The 17683-nt window shown below is 43.6% G+C and overlaps 1 long non-coding RNA gene across 1 annotated transcript in view; it reads left to right on the forward strand.

Moving 5' to 3' along the window:
• LOC140076634 (uncharacterized) overlaps positions 1–17683 on the forward strand; it is a 161658-nt gene that overhangs the window by 649 nt on the left and 143326 nt on the right. The window contains exon 2 of the long non-coding RNA XR_011849630.1: positions 1163–1255. This is a non-coding gene — a long non-coding RNA (uncharacterized lncRNA). The remainder of the gene's footprint in view (positions 1–1162; positions 1256–17683) is intronic.

Genomic DNA, 17683 nt, shown 5'->3' on the forward strand with positions numbered 1-17683 from the left:
TATGCGTTTTGGCCAAACCCCCTCCCACTTTCGTTTTGGATGCGTTTAAAAATGCGACGAAAATGGCACGTGGGAAGGCGCCCAAAGGCTTCAACCTTGATCACATTGCGTTTCCATTGCATTTGCCAAAACGCGATGTTACTTCAACATGTGATCAAGGCTGAAACCTTTTGAATATGTCAGAAACACATCAAAAAACGTGACGCAACGCATCGTGTGAATGCGCCCTCAGGCCGCGGTCACACGTTCCGCTAGTGTCGTGTTTCCAGAGAAACGCATGCGATCGGGTTATCGATTGCATGTGTTTCCTAGGAAATGCATATGTGATCGGGCCAAGGCGTGTTATGAACGCGCCGCTAGCGGAACGTGTGAACGCGCCCTCTGTATTTATGTTGTTTCATGTTGTTTTGGTATTCGTATTGGGGGATCTTTAGGATGAGTTACGATGTTTATTTTATATATTAGATGTCATTCATGTTTATATTCATCGCTTTTGTGCGCAGTTTCTTTTTTCTATGGAAACGTCTGCGATCGGGAACGAGCCGCTGGTGTTTCGTATTAAATTAAAGCAAAACACCGGCGGCTCGTTCCCGATCGCAGGCGTTTCCATAGAAACGCCTATGTGAACGGGCCACGGCCCGTCCCGGTGGGTGCGGCTTTGTCTGCGTATGTGTCTTCAAACGCAGACAAAACGGCACGTCTGCCATCACCCTTAGAGCGAGCGCGTTCACACGTTGCGTTTTGACCTGCGTTTTCATTGCGTTTGAAACGCATATACAACAGCTGAGGTGGGGTTATTTGCCTAATTACATACTGTTAACATTTCCGTTTACAAAACGCATCGTAAACGCGATGTTAACGCATGCAAATTAGGCAAATCACCTCTCATCAGCTGTTGTATATGCGTTTCAAAGCAGTCTGTCAAAAAACGCATGCATTCTTGGTCAAACCTGTCAAAAAAAAGGATGTGATTTTTGACGGACTGCTTACGAACGGGCCAAAAACGCGGTCAAAACGCCTGAAGGGAGGAAAAGTCACAATTACAGCCATGAGAAATCCCCTGCTATGTCTTCATGCAACAGAACAGGGGGGTTGGGGGCTAATGATTGCTAGGGGGGCAAACCCAGTGCTAACTTTTTGTTACCAAACTTTTGTTTTTCAGGAAAACTCATGGAAAGTAGAATTGTGGGAGGTTTGTAGAGAAAATATATCAGAAACAGATGTTAGATAGATGTGTACAACGATGGAGCAAGAGGTAAGGCAAAACAGCTAAGAAACTGGTAGGTTTTATGTATGTTAGTTTGCGTCCGAATTCACACGACCGTATGGGGGACGCATGGACGGCCACAAGCTTGAGGCTTTACATACGCCCCCTATAGACGGCGACACGGAGCGATGCGGTGCCGCACACGTGTGCACGGACATACTCGGTACATCTCTTAGGGCAGATGCGCGCGTCCATGCTTTTTGATTGGACGGCACAGAGTTGCACTAAACGCAATGCCCTTCAATGATCATTCATTTAGCAGATCGTGCAACCAATAAGTTAAAAAGTAAAGCTTGTCCAACTTATGTTGAGTAGAGCCTCATATGGTTTATGAGGATTTGAGAAAAACAGATGCCAGACTGATGCAAATAGTCCAGGGTAGAATAGGGAAATAGGTAGGGACAGCTGATTACGTTTAGCTTATGGGCGGCAAGGTGGCTGAGTGGGTAGCACTTCTGCCTTGCAGCACGGGGGTCCTGGTTTCATGTACCAACCAGGTCAACATCTGCAAAGAGTTTGTATGTTCTCTCCGTGTTTTCATGAGTTTCCTCCAAAACATACTAATAGGTTGTTTAGATTGTGAGCCCCAGGGGGAAAGCGACCAATTTGACATGCTTTGTGCAGCGCTGCGTAATCTGTGTGCGATATATAAATAAAGAATTATTATTATTATTAACAGACGTTAATGTATGTTGTAGCGTTGCTCACCCCTACCAACTCCATAGGAGCTGGTTGGCCATGCCACAATATGGGCAGGAAAAGGACCTACTTTATCATTTGTGGAGGGGATATTTACTACAAATCTCATCTTTTAGATTGCATAAGGCTTGTGGTTCTGGGAGCTACAGAACTGGAGATACAGCCAGACAATTCAACACATAGTTGGTGATGTGAGTTGCAGATAAAAATCCAGTTCCTATCTATGTCTCTAAAGAGGTTTTCCCACAAAACAAGTTACGCCCTATCCACAGGCTGGGGTCTAAATTGCTGATTGGAGGAGGTCTCAGTGATGGGACCCCCACAACGGGGGTCCGACTTGGGTTGGCAATCTCCGTCAGCTCCATAGAGATGAACGGGACAGTCCAGCCATGCGCATCCGCCTGGGCCAGTCATCTTGGGCAACGATGAGGGTTCCAAATAGGGGATATAAACCCCCGTTCTCGTGATCTGTGGGGGTCCCATCCCTGAGATGTCCACCGATCAGCATATAAGACCCCATCCTGTGGATAGGGCCTAACTTGTTTTGTGGAAAAAAACCCCTTTAACTGCCTGTATATCTGGTTCTGTAGCGCACAGAACCACAATCCTGTTGCAATCTGAAAGATGATGTTTCTAGGTTCTACAGAACCAAAGATAGAGACGTCTGAAGTGGCGCTTCCCCTGCAGCCTATAAACTTGGCTCATCTCAGGAAAAATTATCAAATTTTCACATGACTTTGGTAGAAATTTCACATAAAAGAAAGATTTTAGGGGGCACAAAGTATAATGGGGCAAAATCTGGTGATAGAGTCCCTTTACCTGTGGAGGTCATGGATGGTAAGTCACTTCCAAATTACTCATGTGATTGAGAAGACATAATTACTACCCGTGCATGTGCCGGCTGCTTACGGTGGATGTTTACACGCTGTGTTGGTGGCGGTGAGTGGCACGCTGGCATACCCCCCGGGCTGGGCACAGCTGTTGTTGTGTGGTGCAGCCTCCTATGATGTGTATAAGCAGCGCACCTGCCTATGTGCAGGACACCTTATCACTGCCCCGTGTAGTCACCCGCCCGCCGTCCAGGGATTGTTTACTCTGTAGTGTTTTTCCTCAATCATCCTGAGCGTGTGTAAGACATTTATAGCTGTTTTATCGCTGGAGATAAGAGCATGGTGTAGTAGGCAGAGCATAGTCACACTCACATGTGCTGCTGCCAGGGGACTGAGGTGAGTCCCATGGTGACGGATAAGGGACCTATAGTCACAGCTAGGCTCTCCCTCACTATAGGCAAAGATACAAGTCACTATGCAAATAACCTGCCAAAGGAGGAGCAGATCTATGGAGAACTATAAGTACCAGCATAGGCACATTGTATTTATATAGGGATCCAATCTCCGTCTCTCTATAAATATATTGGAGGGGCTTTCTTGTTCCTCCATTATTTGTTATTTGCTTGTTTCTTGGGATATCACTTCCCACACTTAGGACAATAAGCTGCTGACAGGTCACTTTTGGAACCCCCTTTATTTATTTTTTTCATTCTTAGGAAATGTAATAGGCCACAGCTCTTCCTTTCCCCTACCCCCATATACATAGACATTTGTCTGAGTGTGCATGTGTTTTTATCCAGGAAAGAGGAATATGCAGAAAATTCCCCCCCATCTGACACTTTCTAGGAACAGTCAAGCCTTTTGATATCCAGTACAGGCGGTCCCCTACTTTTTTTTTTTTTTTTTTAAATAAATATTTTTATTTGCAAAATTATCTTAACATACAATATGCAGTCATATAAAAAATACTCTTGGTTACATAATTTATAATTACAGTCATATATAATTTAACATTTTATTCCTTATAGATACCCACCCCAGCCCTCCCCGAGTGGTTGTCGATAAACTGCCTACAAAGAGCATATACAATTGGGAAACATTTCTTGTGATGTGAGCATTATTTCTACTTTATTCTATTCTGGACTTGATCTTTCAAACCAGAGTTTCCTTATCTTTTCGGCCTCTATATTTTTTCCTATTCCCTCCTGTTGTTCTGCGTATAAGAGTAGGTCCATTCTGCCTTCCCACTCCTGCAGACTCGGAGCTCCTTTACTTTTCCATTTGAATAGGATTGCTTTCCTTGCCAGCAATAAGCCCTTCATTACGTACATCACCGCCCCCACTGAGCCTATCACACCCATTTTTGATCCTAAGATCTTTTATTGGGATATTACAGTTAAATGTTGTCTCTAGTCTACTTATGACTTTAACCCAATATATATGAAGCTTCGGGCATCGCCAGAGCATGTGTACCAGTTCTGCGTCGATCAAATTACATTTTGGGCCCTTTTCCTCTTTATTTTTCTTAAATTGGTTCAGCCGTTTTGGCGTATAATGGACACCATATATTATAAATATCTGGGAGATTATATGTGACATGTTTTTAGTACTAGTTTTGACCATTGCCAGAGCATCTACCCATGTTTCCTTGGATAGTTCGGGGATCTCTTTCTTCCATTGTATATATCTCTCTTTAACCGGAGGCAGCGTTCGATTTTCCGTGAGTCGTTTGTATACACGCGCCATTAGACCTTTTCTAGCTACTTCGTAGTTTATAAATGGCTTTAATGGGTGATCTTCCAAGGTGAGTTTTTCCCTCTTAAAGGAAACCTACCACTTGTAGTGGCAGGTTTCCAATGGCAATACCGGGCACCAGCTCAGGGTGAGCTGGTGCCGGAGCTTATTTTAGTTAGTGTTTTAAACCGCGGTATCGCAGTTTAAAACACTTTTTAAACGTTATAGCCGGCGCAGGCAGGTACGCGCTCGGCGCTTACCGTGCACGCGGCTACATAGGAAGTGAATGAGAGCCGTGTGCACGGTAAGCACCGAGCGCGTACCTGCCTGCGCCAGCTATAACGTTTAAAAAGTGTTTTAAACCGCGATACCGCGGTTTAAAACACTAACTAAAATAAGCTCCGGCACCAGCTCACCAGCTCACCCTGAGCTCACCCTGAGCTGGTGCCCGGTATTGCCATTGGAAACCTGCTACTACAAGTGGTAGGTTTCCTTTAACAAACTCTTTATAAGCATTCTTAAGTTGCATACAAGGGTACCAATCTCTTGTGTGCAGGTTGAACTCTACAGCCAGATCCTCAAAAGGTTTTAGTACTCCTTGCTTCAATATTTGACTATGAAACCATACCCCTTTCCCTATCCAAAACTTAGAATACTCTTCTAGTTTTAAATTCTTATTTGTGAATCCCCATAAGGGTGTTGTGTCCATATAGCCCTTGTAGTGTATTTTATCCTTAGTCCTTTCCCATATCCATTGTGTTAGCCTTAGCATAGGAAACGGTGTTTTCAATTCTTTATTCAAAAAAAACCCTGTTTCTAATAGTGACCAAATATCATAAACCCCTAAAAATTTTGTAATTTTCCGCTAATATGTGTTTTATCATGTATATATCGTGATCTAATAAGTTTTGCCACTGTGCTGCTATGAAATAAGATGATAAATCCGGGATCGCAACTTAAGGACCCCTAGTTACAGACGGAGCTCACTGCCCAATGAAGATCTCTGGATGCTTTATTTTAGACCCTAGCTGTAAGGTGTCTGTAATGACATTTAATTGATAATCCTTGTTCCCGTTACAGCAAAAAATTTTGAAAATCTAATTGTCACTGGGACAAAAAAAAATTGCCTACAATTATAAACTATACAGTTCCGACTTGCATACAAATTCAACTTAAGAACAAACCTAAAGAACCTATGTTGTACGTAACCCGGGGACTTCCTGTACGTCCAATCCTTCCCAATCTCATGTGTGTGGGCAGGGAATATATTTCTACATATGAACAATAGAGTCTTTAAAGGAGCTGAATTACATTTTTTAACACTGCAAAGTGTCAGTTTTTTTTGTATTTTGGATGCATTTTTAGCAACACAATAACATGGCTGCAACATTTCTATATGTTTGTAATTATTTGGAGGTTGGGGATGAAACGTCCTTTCTAGAATTCCTTCTTTTATGTGGAATCTCCCAGTCTACCTAAAACAAATCCTCTCCAAAGTCATCTGGTAAGGAGCAGAGAAGAGCTATATTTTGCATGAGATGAGTAAAATTTCCTGCGGGGGGGAATGTCATTTCAGACACCCCCTATCTTCGGTGCTATAGTACCTAGAAACATTGTTTCTATACCATATTAAACTAACAATCTCATCTTTCTGATCACATCAGGCTTGTGGCTCTGCTATCAACATAGATGGAGATACAGAAAGTTAAAAACATAATTGGAAGTGTGAGCTGTAGATTAAAATCCAATTCCCACATTTTGTAACTGTCTTTATTACTGGGCATGAACTATAGCAAAAATCTAAGCCAAATCAAATGCAGATTTGACGCCTGCTCTATGCAGATCTGACCTGGCAGAGATTGAGACTGAATCTACTAAAAGGCGAAAACCTCTTAGTAGATATGGGCCGGCTGTAGGAATTTTAAGACTGGCTGTTAAAATGCCGGCCTTAATAAATCCCCCCCCCCCTGTTTTTTGTGCTATAGAAGAAAACATGGGGTTTTCTGAAGTGATCTCCTCTTACAGCCTCTTAACTTGACTCATCTCAGGCAACAAATGACTTTTCTCTGCTTAATTTTCCATGAGTTTGGGGGACATTTTTATAGGTAAATGGACAAAATTTCACAAAAAGTGGGAATTCTAGAATTCTATATTTCATACCCTGCCTGAGGGGCCTAGAAGTTTAATGATTTAACCCTTTAATATTTGGTTGGAGCCTGTTACATTCTATTTCTGCTTGCCACACGTATTCTATATTCCACTTTAATGGATGTTATGGAGTGTCCTACCTCTGCAGCACATGGATGGGATATGTTTACATTGCTGCGGGTTATCCCTACATACATCCCAGCAGCTATAGTAGGAGAGTGGCTCTTCTTACGTCTTCCCCCATCTAGTAACCATGGAGGGGGTGGTCTGAATATAGTGCACGTTGTACAAGTGATCTGGAGACATTTGTGCACCGCAGCGATGGAGCCGTCAGGATCTTCTTGTTTGGGTTAGGGGTTTATTTTTATCACTAATGTCAAGTTCTTGAACGCTCCGGTGCATTCCTCCTACACACATGTCCAGGGATGGGCATAATGGGGAACCTAAACTAGCCATTATTTTGGACTATTTCATGTGTGTTTGGACGGGCCCATCTTATATTACAGATGATCTCAGCTTCTAACTGGAGAGAAGCCTCCAAGTCGATGAGGTAGATATATCATTAGGTAGTTGTTGTGCTGTAACCCTTTAATGACCAGCCCATTTTCGCTTTTTTTGCGTTTCCATTTGTAACTCCCCATCATTAAAAATCCATAACTTTTTATTACACAAGCTGTAAGAGGCCTTGTATTACTTGTAACAAATTGGATTTCCTAGTGTCATTATTTTAGATTTCATGCCATGTACTGGGAAGCGAGGAAAAAATGTGCCGAAACTGGCGAAAAAACTAAATTTACGCCGTTTTCAGTGGGCACTTTTTTTTTTTCCACCATTCATTCCAAATGACACGTCCTCTTATTTCTCTGAGTCAGATACCGAATATATTTTATTAGGGTTTAACAGATTTTTAAAAATTCTAACTTTTTCTACAAAAGTTATGGGGTTCACCTCCGGGAATAATGGTGATTATGTTTTGATAAATCGGACATTTTGGGACGCAGTGTTTCCGAACATGTTTATGGTTTGATTTGTTTATTTTTACATTTTACAGTTTTAATAAAAGGAGATGATTTACAAGGGGTTTCCACAGGATAGGGCCTAACTTGGTGATCAGTTGGGGTCTCAGTGATGAGACTCCCACAGATAGCGATAACGAGGGCTCCGATGGGATCCCACGTACCTCCGTCTGACCCCTCGTCACTCCATATGGTACGGAGGTACGTGGGACCCCATTGAACCCCTTGTTTTCATAATCTGGGGGGTCTCATCACCGAGACCCTACTGATCAGCAAGTTAGGCCCTATCCTGTGGATAGAGCCTAACTTGTCTTCGTGGGAAAACTCCTTTAACTCCCTTGTGCACCACAATGTACTATAACATTGTGGTGCTGCAGGGGTTGTATGGAGAGAGCTAACAGGCTGAGCTCTCTCCATACACAGCGAGTGTCAGCTGCATATTACAGCTGACACCCAGCTGTAACTGCACGGCAGTTAACCTGTTGAGTGCCGCGGTCAAACCCAACAGCGGCACCTAGCAGTGCTTCCAGTGGGTGCTACCATCTTGAATATCCGTTGGGTGCCCCCTGTGACTTCATCAGAGGGCGTCATTTGGGTGCCATTATACAGTCTCATAGAGACACTTAGCCCATGGATACTAATCTCTAATAGCCTGCCCATGGCCTATGGATGGCATATCCACGTGCAATTCAATTATTACATTGCACACATGTTCATTGTACAATTATTTTATTTTTTTGCACTTTTTTTAAAAATTTTTTTTACTTTTTGCACAGAATTAATTTATCTCATTCCACACTTGATTTTATACACAATGTCCCACACTTATTAAAGTGTTTGCACAAACTGCACATGTATTTATAAGGTTTCTGTGCCAGTTTTGTGTCGCGGCTGCACTGGGTCTGACAAGACCGAAAATCTGTGCACCTAAAGGGGCGTGTTAGCGAATAGTGAGAGTTTACACCACATTTATTATTGATGTGCGCCACAATTCTGCAGCATGAACAAAGCGCACCAAAAAAAAAATGTTGCACACTGCCAGAGCATTGCAGGGGGCGCCAGATTCATGAAGACCTGAGGGAGAGGTGAATTAGGGGGTTGAGAGAGACAGAGGCTATATGTGACTCGGCTCACCCCTCCTTCGGGAATTCTCTTCAGCAGGGGGAATGAGCTGGAAGGACATGAATATACCAGACACATCCCAGAGGGACGACGATGACAGGACTCACATGGGGTCATCCTCATAGATGTCTACTTTATAAACGGACTGTGGAACTTGTCAGGTGTGGGAAATATAGGGATGGTTGTACTGCTGTATGATTTTTTTTTTAATTTTTGCAGTTTTCAAAGATATGTCTAGTCAGTATGGGTCAGTTTAGTGACAGTTTCCCTTTAACTGCATGGTAAACTCTAATAAAAAAGAAAAGTAGTAAAAACAGTGACAAAATAGATTTTTCCTCAATACCTGTAATAAAAAAAAAAAGATTACAAAAAATTTCCCAATGTATTTAAAAATGGTACAGATAAAAACTACATGCCATCCAACAAAAAATAAGGCCACCGGTGGCTTCCTTATACCTCTTGACATTTTTATTTTCTCTTATTAAAGGAAATCTGCCATGTGATTTGATGCATTATGAAGCAAACATACCTGGAGACTGCTGTAGCTACACTGATGCAGAAACATATCTTGTTTAATCCCTGTGCTGAGTGGTTTTGCTGAGAAACAACTGTAACATTATGATAATGAGGCTCTGTCACTCCTGTGGCTGGCCCGGTGCTCTTCTCTTACCCTAATTATGCGCTGATTTAGAGAATGATGTAATCATTGTGTTGTCCCTGACAGACAGAAGTAATCAATCGCTGCACCATCCCCTGGCTGCTGTGTATGTGTCATCCAGCTCAGGTTGATTAGTCCTATCTGGACAGTTCAAGAAGCTCACTAAAACACAGCAGCCAGTCTGCACCCAGCTTTCCCAAGGTCCTGAATTTTATAATTTTGAGAAAAACCACTCAGATCAGGGATTAAACAAGATATTTTTCTGTGTCAGTGTCACTACAGTATTTTCAAGGTATGTTTGGTTCACAATGCATAAAAACAAATAGTATATTTCCTTTAAAGGATGTTCTTTTATTTTGCTTTAACCCATAATCAGTAGGAATTATATGCCACAACTGAATAAACACATGTCCTCCTGCAAAAAACAAGTCCAAAGTCTATGGGCAAATGAAAAAGTCTTGCCCATGCCTAATTAGTATTTTAGGAGGATGTAGCTCATTGCAACATAAGGTTACCTCTTGCACTGACGTCTCGCCCCTGTGTCTGGGTCGCCCGCTCCTCTCCTGCGGGTCACCGGAGTCTGTGCTGCTGCGGAGGGAGCTCGGGGCCAGTTGGCAGGTGTAGGAAGTGATGCTTGGAATAAACACCTGTCCTGTGCAGAGGGAGGAGGGGGGTGTGAATACTTGTGTGTTTTCCCATATGGATGGGATGGAGACTCCGGCACGGGCGGCTCAGTAAACATGATAGTCTGTATCAAGCACATAACGTTACATTTTTCCTATTTCGGACGACGTATCCTTTGTAGCTCCAGTGTCCGGTTACTATTCTGGAAGGGAAATCCATGGTAAGAGTCGCCCAAGGTCGTCACACAGCAGGGTAAACACTTACACATGGATCTGATATCACTAATGATATTCACCCCCCATCACAGGGCTAATGTTTTCATGCACTTTGAGTTGTGGTACCCAGTTTCCATCCTCAGGGTGCTGCCACACGTCCCATTTTTGGACCGTTTTAAGCATGCGTTTTCAGTCTGTTTAAATATGCATCCGTTTTTGTCAGTTTACCATGCGTTTGGCTGCTTTGAAGCTGTTTATCTTGAAAGATAAAGTCCGTATATACTTGAGTATAAGCTGAGACCCCTAATTTTAGTATATAGCCTGCCAGTCCCTGTAGTATATAGCCTGCCAGCCCCCAGTAGTATATAGCCTGCCAGCCCCCGTAGTATACAGCCTGCCAGCCCCCAGTAGTATACAGCCTGCCAGCCCCCTGTAGTATACAGCCTGCCAGCCCCCTGTAGTATACAGCCTGCCCAGCCCCCTGTAGTATACAGCCTGCCAGCCCCCAGTAGTATATAGCCTGCCAGCCCCCGTAGTATACAGCCTGCCAGCCCCCAGTAGTATACAGCCTGCCAGCCCCCTGTAGTATACAGCCTGCCAGCCCCCTGTAGTATACAGCCTGCCAGCCCCCGTAGTATACAGCCTGCCAGCCCCCAGTAGTATATAGCCTGCCAGTCACCCCTCCCGCCCACTATATAGTTTTTAGCCCCAGCTCTAATTTAATGCTTGTAGGAAAAAAAAAATGTACTCACGTTCCGCCTCCTAACCCCCTGGCAGGTCCTCTTTATCCATTGTGGCTCTGGCATCAGCTCCGTGTCCCTGCGCTCCGTCACAGACATCGTGATGTCAGACGCTTGCTGACATTATAGTGTGTGCGCGTGCCGGCTTACATCACGATGCCTGTGACGGACCGCAGGGACGCGGAGCTGATGCCGGAGCCACAATGGATACACTTTTTGTTTTTTTCTTGACTCCAGTATAAGTTAAGTTAAGGTTTTTCAGCACATTTTTTGTACCGAGTATATTAGGTAGGTTAAAAGCAGCCAAAGGCACGGTAAACGGTACAAAAAAGCATGCTTTAAAACTGTCCAAAAATGTGACATGTGGCATCGCCCTCAGGGCATGCTGGGAGTTGTAGTTTTCTCCTGGCTCATACGATAATGACTAATTGGAAGTAAGAAGAGGTCCTAACGCTGTGTGACCACGCTCGGGTGTATAGCGGGCAGCCCTTTCACTACTTCTCGCAGGCGTCATGTGATAGCGCTGTGTTTGGTGACCTCATTTGGCATCTATTGTACTGGAAAATAATTAGTTTCACTGATAATGATATAGAAGTGTTTGCCTTCTGATTGTTTCCTTTGTAGTAATCTTAGATACATGTGTGTGTTGGAAGGTGATAAATCACTGGCACGACCTTGGTGCGCACAGGAGCCGTCCATTCACGGTAGACGCCGCAGTATCGCTACGTAAAACTTTTACAGCCAACCCAACATAGTGATAACTAATCCAATATCAATGCAGACAGATTATCCCCTGTGATGTGTGAAGCGCTACGGAATATGATGGCGCTATATAAAGATTATTATTATAAGGGATTCTTAGATGGTCAGAGAAAGTATATACACCGGAGATCAAAACTAGAGAACAACACACGATTTCCTATAAGTCAAGGTCATTGTGCAGTCTCATGTGAATATTTCCTAACATGAATAATAGCAGTGTTTAAACTTGTTTCATAACTTGTGCATATTCTAAGGGTGCGTTCACACCTGTCGTTAATGCATGCGGTTCGAAACCACATTGCAGCAGCCGGTAACTATCATAAGATGCAGAAATAAAAACTGACCACTAGGTGGCGCACATCTACTGTGCTGTAATCAGCTGAACCCAGATCACCAAAACCTACCAAACTGCATTTACAATTTACAATCTTATCTGTATCTTGTATGATGGTCTATAGTTTTTTAAATTTTTTAAATTTATTCCAGTTTTATTAAATTTCATTTTTAATTTAATTTCTGGAGCACATACACATTGGGGCTCATTTACTAAGGGTCCGAATCGCGCATTTTCGGCTTTCCCGAATTGCGCCGAATTGCCCCGGGATTTTGGCGCACGCGATTGGATTGTGCTGCATCGGCGCCGGATTTCACGCAACAGAAATCGGGGGGCGTGGCTGTCGGAAAACCCGACAGATTCGGAAAAACCACAGAATTAAAAAAAAAAATTGTGCCGCAAAATCAGCACTCACATACACCAGGAAGAAGAAGGTGAACTCTGGCGGACCTCGGCGCAGCAGCGACACCTGGTGGATATCGAGCGCACGATCTTAGTCAATCCCTGCAAGCTCCGAATCAACGTCAGAAAATGCGCCGCAGGATCGCGAATGGACCGGGTAAGTAAATGTGCCCCATTATAGTTATGGAAGAATCTTGCAGCAGGATCCATGTAATGTGTATGGGGTCCTCCTCTATGTGAGTACTAGGGGAGAGGAGGGGTCCTCGGGCAACGTATAAGCATACAGTGGGATAGATACATCTGTGCCTTATGTTGTAATGGGCACTTCAGGAATCCCTCCGACATGTCCTTACAACGTCTGGCACAAAACTTAATGTGAACCCAGCCTCTCCCTGCTCTCGTTCCTGGTTCCAACATCCCGGCTGCCGTCCATTGACCAACGCTCCAGATTGGACCAGAACTTAATGCAAACAAGGTCCCCTGTGCATCCTCAGTCACCGCCGGCCATAGACTTGATTCTCAGCACAGGCAACAGCATTGATGCTGAATCCTTTGACCAGCTCATGGGGTTTGCCTCTATTCCAAGTAAATCCCTTTAAAAGGGGTTGTACCAAGTTTGCATGTTACCTCGGATGGGGGATAACAAGGTGATCAGTGAGGGTCTGACTCCTGAGACTACAACTGATAAGAAGAATGGGGCCCTCAGCAATCCAGAGAACAGAAATCCCATTTTTAATAATGGATGGAGGGACAGGTTGAGCACACATCCTGCTGTTTCATTCAGTATTATGAGAGTGTTGGAAATTGCTGAGCCCGGCGCTCACTTATCTCCAGGAGTCTCAGGTTTCTTAGGAAACCTACTATCAAAATCCATCATGATAATCCAGGGACATTACTCATAGATCCAGGCACCGGGACTGTGGTTTCTTCTATTTTTTTATCCATGGCCTCCTTCCTTCTAAAATTATACTCCTGGGAGTGTTACCAGAGCCCCACCATGCTGCAGCTTTACAGCCTGTTACACTCCCCCCCCCCCCCCCCACTGTGCGAGATTACACCAGGCAGAGGGATTAGGGAAGTGCAGAGGGAGTAGGAGGGAGGAGAGACCTTGTAACAGCCTATGAAGCTGCATCACAGACAGCTCTGATATCTCCCCAAGAGCACATGTGTCCCCAGACTTGAGGGGTTAAGCAAAAGGAAAATTAATAAAAAAATAAGACGCAAATAGACCAGAAATTAGACACAAAAATGGAGTAGAATTCCCACACATCAAGTTTGATGGAGGGAAAGTGAGATTTTATTGCCAGTGAGGAACAGATGTAGCAGGAGGAGTTACACGTCTTGAGAACTCCAGAAGATACTTGAGATTGGAATCGTCTTTTCCCTGATGTTTTGTTCAGAATCATCAAAGAAGAGGATTTTGGCTTCTGCTTTGTTTTAGGTTTTGGCAAATTCACATTCAATAGTAAAAGGAAACTAACATTACCCTATTGCTTATACCAAAAGATAGACTGGCGAGCCATGTTCTGTTAACAAGAAAATGGCATTGGTAGTGGCATATTTCCCAGAGGGATAACTGAGGACCCCCACAACACAAAGTTTAAAGGGAACTTACCACCACGATTGTACCTATGAAGGTAGAACGGGTAGGTGGATGTATGGGACGTGAGGAGAGCACTTTTTAGAGCTAATCCTCACTTCCCCGCTATCTTTTACTAAACCTTATTGCACTAATATGTTAATTGTGTAAAGCGGCTACTGGAGCGTGGAGTAGCCGGACATGAGGCTACACGTCGCAACTACTCCACGCCCCAGTAGCCTCTTTACTGCTCCTACCCTGACATCTTCAGCGTGCAGCTCCTCGTAGCTGCACGCCCTCGTCCGAGAAGCCAGCATTCTGCGCATGCGCAGAACGCAGGCACGCGGCTGTGCGGCCTCAGCTCTGAGGCTGGAGGTACATGCGCAGAACTCCGGCTTCTCGGACGAGGGCGGGCTGCTGCGAGGAGCTGCGCGCAGAAGATGTCAGGGTAGGAGGAGTAAAGAGGCTACTGGGGCGGCTACTAGCCGCGACGTGTAGCCTCATGTCCGGCTACTCCACGCTCCAGTAGCGCTTTACAAAATGTACATATTAGGGCAATAAAGTTTTCTAAAAGATAGCGGGGAAGTGAGGATTAGCTCTATAAAGGGCTCTCCTCCCGTCCCATACATCCACCTACCAACCGTTCGTGGAGTTAGCTTCCCTTTAATGAAAAGTCTTCTTTAAAGCCCAAACCAATAGCTTTTGGGATATACGACAACTTTGCCTGCTACTTCCATTATCTATGTCCAGAAGTTTCTTCGCTATCTTCTTTAGTTTAACCTGTCCCTGCAATTTTCCTTTTCTCTGCTTGTTCTACTTATTTCCCTGAAAACAAGGTACTGCTGCTCCCTGCTCCCTCTGGATTGAGGGGGAGGTCATGTGATGCTCTCTGTGTGTAGCTGATAGAAGAGCTGAAGTTTTCGGCAGAGAATATTGAGGTAGAAGATCTCCTTTGTTCCCTATCAGTCCCTCCATCACAGCCCATGATTCTGCAGAACTTTCTCTGTCTCTCGCTGCCCCTCAAGCTGTGTCATAGACTCCTCTGCAGCCCCATCCTTACCTTCTGCTCTCCGGACACTATCTACACAGCAGGGAAGGTATTAACCCTTAAAGGGGTATTCCTCCCGTGAAAACAAGATTCTTAAATACACTCAGGATAACAAAATAACACATTCTCTTATACAATGTTATCAATCAAAATACAGCATTTCACAGATATACTTCCAACCTGTCTCTATCAGTCCTAATGTATACAATTTCGGTTGGCCTGAGATCCGACCATAAAGCTTCTATCTTCTAGGGTCGGGCAGGGCAGATTATTTCTCATGAACAGATTCTCCTGCCTGCTTTCTGCTCCATTACAAGATAAGCTCACACACAGACACTTCCTGCCAGCAATCGGCATTGTACAGAGACTTGCTCTACAAGCTACAGATAATACGGGGGGGGGGGGGTGTCTGTATGTGTTATAGCTCAGATGTAGAAGAGCTGGAGAGTGTCATTGTGTGTTATATGTATCTCATGATTTTCACTGTCTCTCGTCTCTGATCTGCCTTATCTTTTTCTCTGTGTCAGATACTAGTAGAGTGTTCAGAAGCTAAATGAAAGTGTAGATAAACCTATACCCTGATATTCTAAGCACATTGTCAGCACACAGGATCTCACAGCATTGAGAAATCATGAAGTGTCTGTTTAGAGAGTCCCCACTCACACTCTGTAAATTTACACTGACCATCACTGAGTGATAGGAGCTAAAACAGCAATACAACTGAATAACATTGTAAAGTAAGGTTAAAATGAGATTTAGTGTGTAAACATCACTAGGGGATTAAAATTTGAAAGCTTTCTTTCATGGGCAAACTACTTTCATTCTCATATTGTACAAATTTTGTAACTATTTTACTGCTGGTTTCTACTACTTATCCATGTTCTTCCATGTGATGAAAGCTGCCAGGATAGTCGCTGACCCTCTATGTACACACTAATCTGAGCGCAGTGAATTTACTGGGTTTGCTGAATTACTTCAGTTACTTCTCACTTGAGGGCAGCTTGTAATTTACTCAGCTGTAAAGCAAAGATAGGAAGAGGTTAGTCTCTGCCCACTTCACTGCTGCTGAGGAGAATTTCTGATAAGTAGCTTTAGAAGAGAAAATTCCACAACTCTGGAAAGAAAAGGGTGAGTAACATTCTGATTTGAGGGACTCAAATATTATAGTAAAAATCATTATGAAGTCGGAGCTACACTACCATACCTGAAGGGAGCTTTAGCCTCCAGATAGATTGTTGTTACCGTGTACCTGAAATAACTAGACACAAGCAGAAGTTCTTATTATATACATATATAGTTTATTTCATTTTGACTATAAAAAGTGTATAAAAAGTCAAAATTTGCATTTGTGTAGAAAATAAAATCTGCATCACGGTCATAATAAAACTTAGCTTCTATAACCTCCGGTGGGAGGACGTGACCTGGAAATAGGTGATGACCCACAATATGAAGTGCCTGGTCACTCCAGTGGATCTCAATGCAGGGTTTGTGTTAGCAGCTATTACTGGAGACACATACTGATCCCTAGGACAAAGAACCCCTGAGGCTGCATATGTGATGAGATGGTAGCAATCACTGCTGGGGGTGGGGGGTGGGGGTTTCTCTGATAATCTCATTTATCGGGTATGTATCTGTTGGGGTTATTAATTCAAGGATGTCCCCTGTAAACCTTCCTTAAAGGAAATCTACCACCAGGATAAAGAATTGTAGACCAAGCACACTGACATACTAGTAAGTGCCCCCTCTGGCAGGTTCTGCTTTTCTTTTAGCTTCTTAGGACCTAGTTTTTACAATAAAAAGGTTTTACAAATTATGCAAATGAGCCTCAGGGGCTTCGGGCTCCATAGATGTCAATGGAACTTGGAGCCCCGAAGGCTCATCTGCATAATTTTTAAAACCTCTGTTTCTTAAAAACAAGGGGTCATGAAGATCCAAGAAGAGCAGCTTCTTCCAAGAGGGGGCACACACCAATATGTCAGTGTGCTTGGTTTACAATCCTTCATCCTGGTGGTAGATGTCCTTTAACACCAAAGTCCAACATAAGTCAGCGGTTGATGGCTTTCCAAAATAAGCCCAAAATGCGACCTTCATGTTGATATCTTGAGCTGATATACTAGATATCTCAATGCTGGACATGTCTCAATGTTCATGAATGGTTCAGACAGTGACATATAACTATATATACCATTCAAGAGGGAGACCTTAATTGCATACGTCTAAAGTTCGGACTTATGCAGAACAATATTCTTCCAACTTAATCTTGCTTTAACAATAGTATGCAAATCAGCTCTCCTCCATAACGAAGAAAGTGACTCAGTATAGATGGCAATGGGGATATCAGGTTCTTTCTTGTGGAGGAAAGATATTTCATAGACTTGAAGATATTAAAGGGAACCTCTCACCACATTTTTCACAAATACAGCTAGTGGCAGGTTCCTATAGAGCCCTAGTAACTATCTGACACCCTAAAAATTGTTCCCCTCAGATCCCCATATATTCAACTTT

This window comes from Engystomops pustulosus, chromosome 9, assembly GCF_040894005.1.
Source record: "Engystomops pustulosus chromosome 9, aEngPut4.maternal, whole genome shotgun sequence".
NCBI classification, from domain to species: Eukaryota; Metazoa; Chordata; class Amphibia; order Anura; family Leptodactylidae; genus Engystomops; species Engystomops pustulosus.